The sequence below is a fragment of the Electrona antarctica genome, assembly GCF_951216825.1.
Source record: "Electrona antarctica genome assembly, contig: scaffold_709, whole genome shotgun sequence".
Taxonomy (NCBI): Eukaryota; Metazoa; Chordata; class Actinopteri; order Myctophiformes; family Myctophidae; genus Electrona; species Electrona antarctica.
In genome coordinates, this window is record NW_027638303.1 from 4,895 (window position 1) to 17,614 (window position 12,720).

The following is a 12,720-nucleotide window of genomic DNA, read 5'->3' on the forward strand; positions in this document are numbered from 1 at the left end:
GTCTGTAGTTCTGACTGCAATGGAAGTTCATTCCATAGTTTAGATTGGGAGTGAGTCTGTAGTTCTGACTGCAATGGGAAGTTATTCCATAGTTTAGATTGGAGTGAGTCTGTAGTTCTGACTGCAATGGGAAGTTCATTCCATAGTTAGATTGGAGTGAGTCTGTAGTTCTGACTGCAATGGGAAGTTCATTCCATAGTTTAGATTGGGAGTGAGTCTGTAGTTCTGACTGCAATGGGAAGTTCATTCCATAGTTTAGATTGGGAGTGAGTCTGTAGTTCTGACTGCAATGGGAAGTTCATTCCATAGTTTAGATTGGGAGTGAGTCTGTAGTTCTGACTGCAATGGGAAGTTCATTCCATAGTTTAGATTGGGAGTGAGTATGTAGTTCTGACTGCAATGGGAAGTTCATTCCATAGTTTAGATTGGGAGTGAGTCTGTAGTTCTGACTGCAATGGAAGTTCATTCCATAGTTTAGATTGGGAGTGAGTCTGTAGTTCTGACTGCAATGGGAAGTTATTCCATAGTTTAGATTGGGAGTGAGTCTGTAGTTCTGACTGCAATGGGAAGTTAATTCCATAGTTTAGATTGGGAGTGAGTCTGTAGTTCTGACTGCAATGGGAAGTTCATTCCATAGTTTAGATTGGGAGTGAGTCTGTAGTTCTGACTGCAATGGGAAGTTAATTCCATAGTTTAGATTGGGAGTGAGTCTGTAGTTCTGACTGCAATGGGAAGTTCATTCCATAGTTTAGATTGGGAGTGAGTCTGTAGTTCTGACTGCAATGGGAAGTTATTCCATAGTTTAGATTGGGAGTGAGTCTGTAGTTCTGACTGCAATGGGAAGTTCATTCCATAGTTTAGATTGGGAGTGAGTCTGTAGTTCTGACTGCAATGGGAAGTTCATTCCATAGTTTAGATTGGGAGTGAGTCTGTAGTTCTGACTGCAATGGGAAGTTATTCCATAGTTTAGATTGGGAGTGAGTCTGTAGTTCTGACTGCAATGGGAAGTTCATTCCATAGTTTAGATTGGGAGTGAGTCTGTAGTTCTGACTGCAATGGGAAGTTCATTCCATAGTTTAGATTGGGAGTGAGTCTGTAGTTCTGACTGCAATGGGAAGTTCATTCCATAGTTTAGATTGGGAGTGAGTCTGTAGTTCTGACTGCAATGGGAAGTTCATTCCATAGTTTAGATTGGGAGTGAGTCTGTAGTTCTGACTGCAATGGGAAGTTCATTCCATAGTTTAGATTGGGAGTGAGTCTGTAGTTCTGACTGCATTGGGAAGAATCATTCCATAGTTTAGATTGGGAGTGAGTCTGTAGTTCTGACTGCAATGGGAAGTTCATTCCATAGTTTAGATTGGGAGTGAGTCTGTAGTTCTGACTGCAATGGGAAGTTCATTCCATAGTTTAGATTGGGAGTGAGTCTGTAGTTCTGACTGCAATGGGAAGTTCATTCCATAGTTTAGATTGGGAGTGAGTCTGTAGTTCTGACTGCAATGGGAAGTTCATTCCATAGTTTAGATTGGAGTGAGTCTGTAGTTCTGACTGCAATGGGAAGTTCATTCCATAGTTTAGATTGGGAGTGAGTCTGTAGTTCTGACTGCAATGGGAAGTTCATTCCATAGTTTAGATTGGGAGTGAGTCTGTAGTTCTGACTGCAATGGGGAAGTTCATTCCATAGTTTAGATTGGGAGTGAGTCTGTAGTTCTGACTGCAATGGGAAGTTCATTCCATAGTTTAGATTGGGAGTGAGTCTGTAGTTCTGACTGCAATGGGAAGTTCATTCCATAGTTTAGATTGGGAGTGAGTCTGTAGTTCTGACTGCAATGGGAAGTTCATTCCATAGTTTAGATTGGGAGTGAGTCTGTAGTTCTGACTGCAATGGGAAGTTCATTCCATAGTTTAGATTGGGAGTGAGTCTGTAGTTCTGACTGCAATGGGAAGTTCATTCCATAGTTTAGATTGGGAGTGAGTCTGTAGTTCTGACTGCAATGGGAAGTTCATTCCATAGTTTAGATTGGGAGTGAGTCTGTAGTTCTGACTGCAATGGGAAGTTCATTCCATAGTTTAGATTGGGAGTGAGTCTGTAGTTCTGACTGCAATGGGAAGTTCATTCCATAGTTTAGATTGGGAGTGAGTCTGTAGTTCTGACTGCAATGGGAAGTTCATTCCATAGTTTAGATTGGGAGTGAGTCTGTAGTTCTGACTGCAATGGGAAGTTTCATTCCATAGTTTAGATTGGGAGTGAGTCTGTAGTTCTGACTGCAATGGGAAGTTCATTCCATAGTTTAGATTGGAGTGAGTCTGTAGTTCTGACTGCAATGGGAAGTTCATTCCATAGTTTAGATTGGGAGTGAGTCTGTAGTTCTGACTGCAATGGGAAGTTCATTCCATAGTTTAGATTGGGAGTGAGGTCTGTAGTTCTGACTGCAATGGGAAGTTCATTCCATAGTTTAGATTGGGAGTGAGTCTGTAGTTCTGACTGCAATGGGAAGTTCATTCCATAGTTTAGATTGGGAGTGAGTCTGTAGTTCTGACTGCAATGGGAAGTTCATTCCATAGTTTAGATTGCGAGTGAGTCTGTAGTTCTGACTGCAATGGGAAGTTCATTCCATAGTTTAGATTGGGAGTGAGTCTGTAGTTCTGACTGCAATGGGAAGTTCATTCCATAGTTTAGATTGGGAGTCCAGTGAGTCTGTAGTTCTGACTGCAATGGGAAGTTTATTCCATAGTTTAGATTGGGAGTGAGTCTGTAGTTCTGACTGCAATGGGAAGTTCATTCCATAGTTTAGATTGGGAGTGAGTCTGTAGTTCTGACTGCAATGGGAAGTTTATTCCATAGTTTAGATTGGGAGTGAGTCTGTAGTTCTGACTGCAATGGGAAGTTCATTCCATAGTTTAGATTGGGAGTGAGTCTGTAGTTCTGACAGCAATGGGAAGTTCATTCCATAGTTTAGATTGGGAGTGAGTCTGTAGTTCTGACTGCAATGGGAAGTTCATTCCATAGTTTAGTTGGGAGTGAGTCTGTAGTTCTGACTGCAATGGGAAGTTCATTCCATAGTTTAGATTGGGAGTGAGTATGTAGTTCTGACTGCAATGGGAAGTCCATTCCATAGTTTAGATTGGGAGTGAGTCTGTAGTTCTGACTGCAATGGGAAGTTCATTCCTAAGTTTAGATTGGGAGTGAGTCTGTAGTTCTGACTGCAATGGGAAGTTCATTCCATAGTTTAGATTGGGAGTGAGTCTGTAGTTCTGACTGCAATGGGAAGTTCATTCCATAGTTTAGATTGGGAGTGAGTCTGTAGTTCTGACTGCAATGGGAAGTTCATTCCATAGTTTAGATTGGGAGTGAGTCTGTAGTTCTGACTGCAATGGGAAGTTCATTCCATAGTTTAGATTGGGAGTGAGTCTGTAGTTCTGACTGCAATGGGAAGTTCATTCCATAGTTTAGATTGGGAAGTGAGTCTGTAGTTCTGACTGCAATGGAAGTTCATTCCATAGTTTAGATTGGGAGTGAGTCTGTAGTTCTGACTGCAATGGGAAGTCCATTCCATAGTTTAGATTGGGAGTGAGTCTGTAGTTCTGACTGCAATGGGAAGTCCATTCCATAGTTTAGATTGGGAGTGAGTCTGTAGTTCTGACTGCAATGGGAAGTCCATTCCATAGTTTAGATTGGGAGTGAGTCTGTAGTTCTGACTGCAATGGGAAGTCCATTCCATAGTTTAGATTGGGAGTGAGTCTGTAGTTCTGACTGCAATGGGAAGTTCATTCCATAGTTTAGATTGGGAGTGAGTCTGTAGTTCTGACTGCAATGGGAAGTTCATTCCATAGTTTAGATTGGGAGTGAGTCTGTAGTTCTGACTGCAATGGGAAGTTCATTCCATAGTTTAGTTTGGGAGTGAGTCTGTAGTTCTGACTGCAATGGGAAGTTCATTCCATAGTTTAGATTGGGAGTGAGTATGTAGTTCTGACTGCAATGGGAAGTCATTCCATAGTTTAGATTGGGAGTGAGTCTGTAGTTCTGACTGCAATGGGAAGTTCATTCCATAGTTTAGATTGGGAGTGAGTCTGTAGTTCTGACTGCAATGGGAAGTTCATTCCATAGTTTAGATTGGGAGTGAGTCTGTAGTTCTGACTGCAATGGGAAGTTCATTCCATAGTTTAGATTGGGAGTGAGTCTGTAGTTCTGACTGCAATGGGAAGTTCATTCCATAGTTAGATTGGGAGTGAGTCTGTAGTTCTGACTGCAATGGGAAGTTCATTCCATAGTTTTAGATTGGGAGTGAGTCTGTAGTTCTGACTGCAATGGGAAGTTCATTCCATAGTTTAGATTGGGAGTGAGTCTGTAGTTCTGACTGCAATGGGAAGTTCATTCCATAGTTTAGATTGGGAGTGAGTCTGTAGTTCTGACTGCAATGGGAAGTTCATTCCATAGTTTAGATTGGGAGTGAGTCTGTAGTTCTGACTGCAATGGAAGTTCATTCCATAGTTTAGATTGGAGTGAGTCTGTAGTTCTGACTGCAATGGGAAGTTCATTCCATAGTTTAGATTGGGAGTGAGTATGTAGTTCTGACTGCAATTGGGAAGTTCATTCCATAGTTTAGATTGGGAGTGAGTCTGTAGTTCTGACTGCAATGGGAAGTTCATTCCATAGTTTAGATTGGGAGTGAGTCTGTAGTTCTGACTGCAATGGGAAGTTCATTCCATAGTTTAGATTGGGAGTGAGTCGTGTAGTTCTGACTGCAATGGAAGTTCATTCCATAGTTTAGATTGGGAGTGAGTCTGTAGTTCTGACTGCTATGGGAAGTTCATTCCATAGTTTAGATTGGGAGTGAGTCTGTAGTTCTGACTGCAATGGGAAGTTCATTCCATAGTTTAGATTGGGAGTGAGTCTGTAGTTCTGACTGCAATGGGAAGTTAATTCCATAGTTTAGATTGGGAGTGAGTCTGTAGTTCTGACTGCAATGGGAAGTTAATTCCATAGTTTAGATTGAGGAGCTGTAGTCCCATGAGTTCAGTTTGAGGAGTCTGTAGTTCTGACTGCAATGGGAAGTTAATTCCATAGTTTAGATTGGAGTGAGTCTGTAGTTCTGACTGCAATGGGAAGTTCATTCCATAGTTTAGATTGGGGGTGAGTCTGTAGTTCTGACTGCAATGGGAAGTTCATAGTTTAGATTGGGAGTGAGTCTGTAGTTCTGACTGCAATGGGAAGTTCATTCCATAGTTTAGATTGGGAGTGAGTCTGTAGTTCTGACTGCAATGGGAAGTTTATTCCATAGTTTAGATTGGGAGTGAGTCTGTAGTTCTGACTGCAATGGGAAGTTTATTCATAGTTTAGATTGGGAGTGAGTCTGTAGTTCTGACTGCAATGGGAAGTTCATTCCATAGTTTAGATTGGGAGTGAGTCTGTAGTTCTGACTGCAATGGGAAGTTCATTCCATAGTTTAGATTGGGAGTGAGTCTGTAGTTCTGACTGCAATGGGAAGTTCATTCCATAGTTTAGTTTGGGAGTGAGTCTGTAGTTCTGACTGAAATGGGAAGTTCATTCCATAGTTTAGATTGGGAGTGAGTCTGTAGTTCTGACTGCAATGGGAAGTTCATTCCATAGTTTAGATTGGGAGTGAGTCTGTAGTTCTGACTGCAATGGGAAGTCCATTCCATAGTTTAGATTGGGAGTGAGTCTGTAGTTCTGACTAGCAATGGAAGTCCATTCCATAGTTTAGATTGGGAGTGAGTCTGTAGTTCTGACTGCAATGGGAAGTTCATTCCATAGTTTAGATTGGGAGTGAGTCTGTAGTTCTGACTGCAATGGGAAGTTCATTCCATAGTTTAGATTGGGAGTGAGTCTGTAGTTCTGACTGCAATGGGAAGTTCATTCCATAGTTTAGATTGGGAGTGAGTCTGTAGTTCTGACTGCAATGGGAAGTTCATTCCATAGTTTAGATTGGGAGTGAGTCTGTAGTTCTGACTGCAATGGGAAGTTCATTCCATAGTTTAGATTGGGAGTGAGTCTGTAGTTCTGACTGCAATGGGAAGTTCATTCCATAGTTTAGATTGGGAGTGAGTCTGTAGTTCTGACTGCAATGGGAAGTTCATTCCATAGTTTAGATTGGGAGTGAGTCTGTAGTTCTGACTGCAATGGGAAGTTCATTCCATAGTTTAGATTGGGAGTGAGTCTGTAATTCTGACTGCAATGGAAGTCCATTCCATAGTTTAGATTGGGAGTGAGTCTGTAATTCTGACTGCAATGGGAAGTCCATTCCATAGTTTAGATTGGGAGTGAGTCTGTAGTTCTGACTGCAATGGGAAGTTCATTCCATAGTTTAGATTGGGAGTGAGTCTGTAGTTCTGACTGCAATGGGAAGTTAATTCCATAGTTTAGTTTGGGAGTGAGTCTGTAGTTCTGACTGCAATGGGAAGTTCATTCCATAGTTTAGATTGGGAGTGAGTATGTAGTTCTGACTGCAATGGGAAGTCCATTCCATAGTTTAGATTGGGAGTGAGTCTGTAGTTCTGACTGCAATGGGAAGTTCATTCCATAGTTTAGATTGGGGAGTGAGTCTGTAGTTCTGACTGCAATGGGAAGTTCATTCCATAGTTTAGATTGGGAGTGAGTCTGTAGTTCTGACTGCAATGGGAAGTTCATTCCATAGTTTAGATTGCGAGTGAGTCTGTAGTTCTGACTGCAATGGGAAGTTCATTCCATAGTTTAGATTGGGAGTGAGTCTGTAGTTCTGACTGCAATGGGAAGTTCATTCCATAGTTTAGATTGCGAGTGAGTCTGTAGTTCTGACTGCAATGGGAAGTTCATTCCATAGTTTAGATTGGGAGTGAGTCTGTAGTTCTGACTGCAATGGGAAGTTCATTCCATAGTTTAGATTGGAGTGAGTCTGTAGTTCTGACTGCAATGGGAAGTTCATTCCATAGTTTAGATTGGGAGTGAGTCTGTAGTTCTGACTGCAATGGGAAGTTCATTCCATAGTTTAGATTGGGAGTGAGTCTGTAGTTCTGACTGCAATGGGAAGTCCATTCCATAGTTTAGATTGGGAGTGAGTCTGTAATTCTGACTGCAATGGGAAGTCCATTCCATAGTTTAGATTGGGAGTGAGTCTGTAGTTCTGACTGCAATGGGAAGTCCATTCCATAGTTTAGATTGGGAGTGAGTCTGTAGTTCTGACTGCAATGGGAAGTCCATTCCATAGTTTAGATTGGGAGTGAGTCTGTAGTTCTGACTGCAATGGGAAGTCCATTCCATAGTTTAGATTGGGAGTGAGTCTGTAATTCTGACTGCAATGGGAAGTCCATTCCATAGTTTAGATTGGGAGTGAGTCTGTAGTTCTGACTGCAATGGGAAGTCCATTCCATAGTTTAGATTGGGAGTGAGTCTGTAGTTCTGACTGCAAACTGCAATGGGAAGTCCATTCCATAGTTTAGATTGGGAGTGAGTCTGTAGTTCTGACTGCAATGGGAAGTTCATTCCATAGTTTAGATTGGGAGTGAGTCTGTAGTTCTGACTGCAATGGGAAGTTCATTCCATAGTTTAGATTGGGAGTGAGTCTGTAGTTCTGACTGCAATGGGAAGTTCATTCCATAGTTTAGATTGGGAGTGAGTCTGTAGTTCTGACTGCAATGGGAAGTTCATTCCATAGTTTAGATTGCGAGTGAGTCTGTAGTTCTGACTGCAATGGGAAGTTCATTCCATAGTTTAGATTGGGAGTGAGTCTGTAGTTCTGACTGCAATGGGAAGTTCATTCCATAGTTTAGATTGGGAGTGAGTCTGTAGTTCTGACTGCAATGGGAAGTTCATTCCATAGTTTAGATTGGGAGTGAGTCTGTAGTTCTGACTGCAATGGGAAGTTCATTCCATAGTTTAGATTGGGAGTGAGTCTGTAGTTCTGACTGCAATGGGAAGTTCATTCCATAGTTTAGATTGGGAGTGAGTCTGTAGTTCTGACTGCAATGGGAAGTTTATTCCATAGTTTAGATTGGGAGTGAGTCTGTAGTTCTGACTGCAATGGGAAGTCCATTCCATAGTTTAGATTGGGAGTGAGTCTGTAGTTCTGACTGCAATGGGAAGTCCATTCCATAGTTTAGATTGGGAGTGAGTCTGTAGTTCTGACTGCAATGGGAAGTCCATTCCATAGTTTAGATTGGGAGTGAGTCTGTAGTTCTGACTGCAATGGGAAGTTCATTCCATAGTTTAGATTGGGAGTGAGTCTGTAGTTCTGACTGCAATGGGAAGTTCATTCCATAGTTTAGATTGGGAGTGAGTCTGTAGTTCTGACTGCAATGGGAAGTTCATTCCATAGTTTAGATTGGGAGTGAGTCTGTAGTTCTGACTGCAATGGGAAGTTCATTCCATAGTTTAGTTTGGGAGTGAGTCTGTAGTTCTGACTGCAATGGGAAGTTCATTCCATAGTTTAGATTGGGAGTGAGTATGTAGTTCTGACTGCAATGGGAAGTCCATTCCATAGTTTAGATTGGGAGTGAGTCTGTAGTTCTGACTGCAATGGGAAGTTCATTCCATAGTTTAGATTGGGAGTGAGTCTGTAGTTCTGACTGCAATGGGAAGTTCATTCCATAGTTTAGATTGGGAGTGAGTCTGTAGTTCTGACTGCAATGGGAAGTTCATTCCATAGTTTAGATTGGGAGTGAGTCTGTAGTTCTGACTGCAATGGGAAGTTCATTCCATAGTTTAGATTGGGAGTGAGTCTGTAGTTCTGACTGCAATGGGAAGTTCATTCCATAGTTTAGATTGGGAGTGAGTCTGTAGTTCTGACTGCAATGGGAAGTTCATTCCATAGTTTAGATTGGGAGTGAGTCTGTAGTTCTGACTGCAATGGGAAGTTCATTCCATAGTTTAGATTGGGAGTGAGTCTGTAGTTCTGACTGCAATGGGAAGTTTATTCCATAGTTTAGATTGGGAGTGAGTCTGTAGTTCTGACTGCAATGGGAAGTTTATTCCATAGTTTAGATTGGGAGTGAGTCTGTAGTTCTGACTGCAATGGGACGTTCATTCCATAGTTTAGATTGGGAGTGAGTCTGTAGTTCTGACTGCAATGGGAAGTTCATTCCATAGTTTAGATTGGGAGTGAGTCTGTAGTTCTGACTGCAATGGGAAGTCCATTCCATAGTTTAGATTGGGAGTGAGTCTGTAGTTCTGACTGCAATGGGAAGTCCATTCCATAGTTTAGATTGGGAGTGAGTCTGTAGTTCTGACTGCAATGGGAAGTCCATTCCATAGTTTAGATTGGGAGTGAGTCTGTAATTCTGACTGCAATGGGAAGTTCATTCCATAGTTTAGATTGGGAGTGAGTCTGTAGTTCTGACTGCAATGGGAAGTTCATTCCATAGTTTAGATTGGGAGTGAGTCTGTAGTTCTGACTGCAATGGGAAGTTCATTCCATAGTTTAGATTGGGAGTGAGTCTGTAGTTCTGACTGCAATGGGAAGTTCATTCCATAGTTTAGATTGGGAGTGAGTCTGTAGTTCTGACTGCAATGGGAAGTTCATTCCATAGTTTAGATTGGGAGTGAGTCTGTAGTTCTGACTGCAATGGGAAGTCCATTCCATAGTTTAGATTGGGAGTGAGTCTGTAGTTCTGACTGCAATGGGAAGTCCATTCCATAGTTTAGATTGGGAGTGAGTCTGTAGTTCTGACTGCAATGGGAAGTTCATTCCATAGTTTAGATTGGGAGTGAGTCTGTAGTTCTGACTGCAATGGGAAGTTCATTCCATAGTTTAGATTGGGAGTGAGTCTGTAGTTCTGACTGCAATGGGAAGTCCATTCCATAGTTTAGATTGGGAGTGAGTCTGTAGTTCTGACTGCAATGGGAAGTTCATTCCATAGTTTACATTGGGAGTGAGTCTGTAGTTCTGACTGCAATGGGAAGTTCATTCCATAGTTTACATTGGGAGTGAGTCTGTAGTTCTGACTGCAATGGGAAGTTCATTCCATAGTTTAGATTGCGAGTGAGTCTGTAGTTCTGACTGCAATGGGAAGTTCATTCCATAGTTTAGATTGGGAGTGAGTCTGTAGTTCTGACTGCAATGGGAAGTTAATTCCATAGTTTAGATTGGGAGTGAGTCTGTAGTTCTGACTGCAATGGGAAGTTTATTCCATAGTTTAGATTGGGAGTGAGTCTGTAGTTCTGACTGCAATGGGAAGTTCATTCCATAGTTTAGATTGGGAGTGAGTCGGTAGTTCTGACTGCAATGGGAAGTTCATTCCATACTGTAGTTTAGATTGGGAGTGAGTCTGTAGTTCTGACTGCAATGGGAAGTTCATTCCATACTGTAGTTTAGATTGGGAGTGAGTCTGTAGTTCTGACTGCAATGGGAAGTCCATTCCATAGTTTAGATTGGGAGTGAGTCTGTAGTTCTGACTGCAATGGGAAGTTCATTCCATAGTTTAGATTGGGAGTGAGTCTGTAGTTCTGACTGCAATGGGAAGTTCATTCCATAGTTTAGATTGGGAGTGAGTCTGTAGTTCTGACTGCAATGGGAAGTTTATTCCATAGTTTAGATTGGGAGTGAGTCTGTAGTTCTGACTGCAATGGGAAGTTCATTCCATAGTTTAGATTGGGAGTGAGTCTGTAGTTCTGACTGCAATGGGAAGTCCATTCCATAGTTTAGATTGGGAGTGAGTCTGTAGTTCTGACTGCAATGGGAAGTTCATTCCATAGTTTAGATTGGGAGTGAGTCTGTAGTTCTGACTGTAATGGGAAGTTCATTCCATAGTTTAGATTGGGAGTGAGTCTGTAGTTCTGACTGTAATGGGAAGTTCATTCCATAGTTTAGATTGGGAGTGAGTCTGTAGTTCTGACTGTAATGGGAAGTTCATTCCATAGTTTAGATTGGGAGTGAGTCTGTAGTTCTGACTGCAATGGGAAGTTCATAACATAGTTTAGATTGGGAGTGAGTCTGTAGTTCTGACTGTAATGGGAAGTTCATTCCATAGTTTAGATTGGGAGTGAGTCTGTAGTTCTGACTGCAATGGGAAGTTCATTCCATAGTTTAGATTGGGAGTGAGTCTGTAGTTCTGACTGCAATGGGAAGTTCATTCCATAGTTTAGATTGGGAGTGAGTCTGTAGTTCTGACTGCAATGGGAAGTTCATTCCATAGTTTTGGAGCCAGAGTAACAGTGAAACAAACGCCAGTCAGCTCCATCTGAACATCTTGCACACCGGCCGCGTTTTTCGTGAAACCGATGGAGAAACGCTGCTACAAATCCGAATTCGCATCATTTTGACGATTTAAAAAAAATAGCAGATCTACAAGCTCGTAGCGCGGCACTAAATTAAATATTTTCACCAAACCACCAACACTTTTTGTTTTGTAGTAGTGCTAAGTAATGCTGGCACGCACGCACACGCACGCGCGCGCACACACACACACACACACACACACACACACACACACACACACACACACACACACACACACACACACACACACACACACACACACACACACACACACACACACACACACACACACACACACACACACACACACACACACACACACACACACACACACACACACACACACACACACACACACACACACACACACACACACACACCTGTGCTGGGTCTTGAGCGACTCCACGGAGGCTCGGACGTCTCGCAGCTGGAGGCGGAGCTCCTCCAGGGTGGGCGGAGTCACCGGCGAGTGTCGCAGCTCGGGGGAGGGGCTTAGGGGAGAGGGGGAGGGGCCTATAGGAGAGGTGGAGCGATGGTGTCCGGGGGGCGGGGCTAAGACCGAGGGCTTGGCTGACGTTCCCGATTTACTGTCAGGGACCTGTTGGACGCGCACGCACGCACACACACACACACGCACACACACACACACACACTTAGTGTTTTAGGCATTAATTTGTTATACTTTAGCTATTGAAAAATAGCAGATCTACAAGCTCACATTGCTGTGGGGGGAGGATTATACATATCATTTTTGAGGGTCCTTGACATGAAAATGTTTGAGAACGACTGACAGAAACATGAGGGTTTTTCAAGAAAACTGTCAGATTTTAGAAGACATTCGTAGAATCGTCCTCATAAATGGTCTAAACACATTTAGCTAGGCGGGGACCCCCTGGGGACCCCCTGGGGACCCCCTGTCTCTCAGCTAAGGAGTCCTGGGGACCCCCTGTCTCTCAGCTAAGGAGTCCTGGGGACCCCCTGTCTCTCAGCTAAGGAGTCCTGGGACCCCCTGTCTCTCAGCTAAGGAGTCCTTGTCCTGGGACCCCCTGTCTCTCAGCTAAGGAGTCCTTGTCCTGGGACCCCCTGTCTCTCAGCTATAGGGACCTTGTCCTGGGGACCCCCTGTCTCTCAGCTAAGGAGTCCTGGGGACCCCCTGTCTCTCAGCTAAGGAGTCCTTGTCCTGGGGACCCCCTGTCTCTCAGCTAAGGAGTCCTGGGGACCCCCTGTCTCTCAGCTAAGGAGTCCTGGGGACCCCCTGTCTCTCAGCTAAGGAGTCCTGGGGACCCCCTGTCTCTCAGCTAAGGAGTCCTGGGACCCCCTGTCTCTCAGCTATAGGGACCTTGTCCTGGGGACCCCCTGTCTCTCAGCTATAGGGACCTTGTCCTGGGGACCCCCTGTCTCTCAGCTATAGGGACCTTGTCCTGGGACCCCCTGTCTCTCAGCTATAGGGACCTTGTCCTGGGACCCCCTGTCTCTCAGCTATTGGGACCTTGTCCTGGGACCCCCTGTCTCT

The 12,720-nt window shown here is 43.4% G+C and overlaps 1 pseudogene across 1 annotated transcript in view; it reads right to left on the reverse strand.

Annotated features, from left to right (window-relative positions):
• Positions 1-11,587: 11,587 nt before the first annotated feature.
• LOC306918202 (SH3 domain-containing kinase-binding protein 1-like) overlaps positions 11,588-12,720 on the reverse strand; it is a 29,765-nt pseudogene continuing 28,632 nt past the window's right edge. The window contains exon 10 of the transcript XR_013792507.1: positions 11,588-11,805. The product of XR_013792507.1 is annotated as an SH3 domain-containing kinase-binding protein 1-like (transcript). The remainder of the gene's footprint in view (positions 11,806-12,720) is intronic.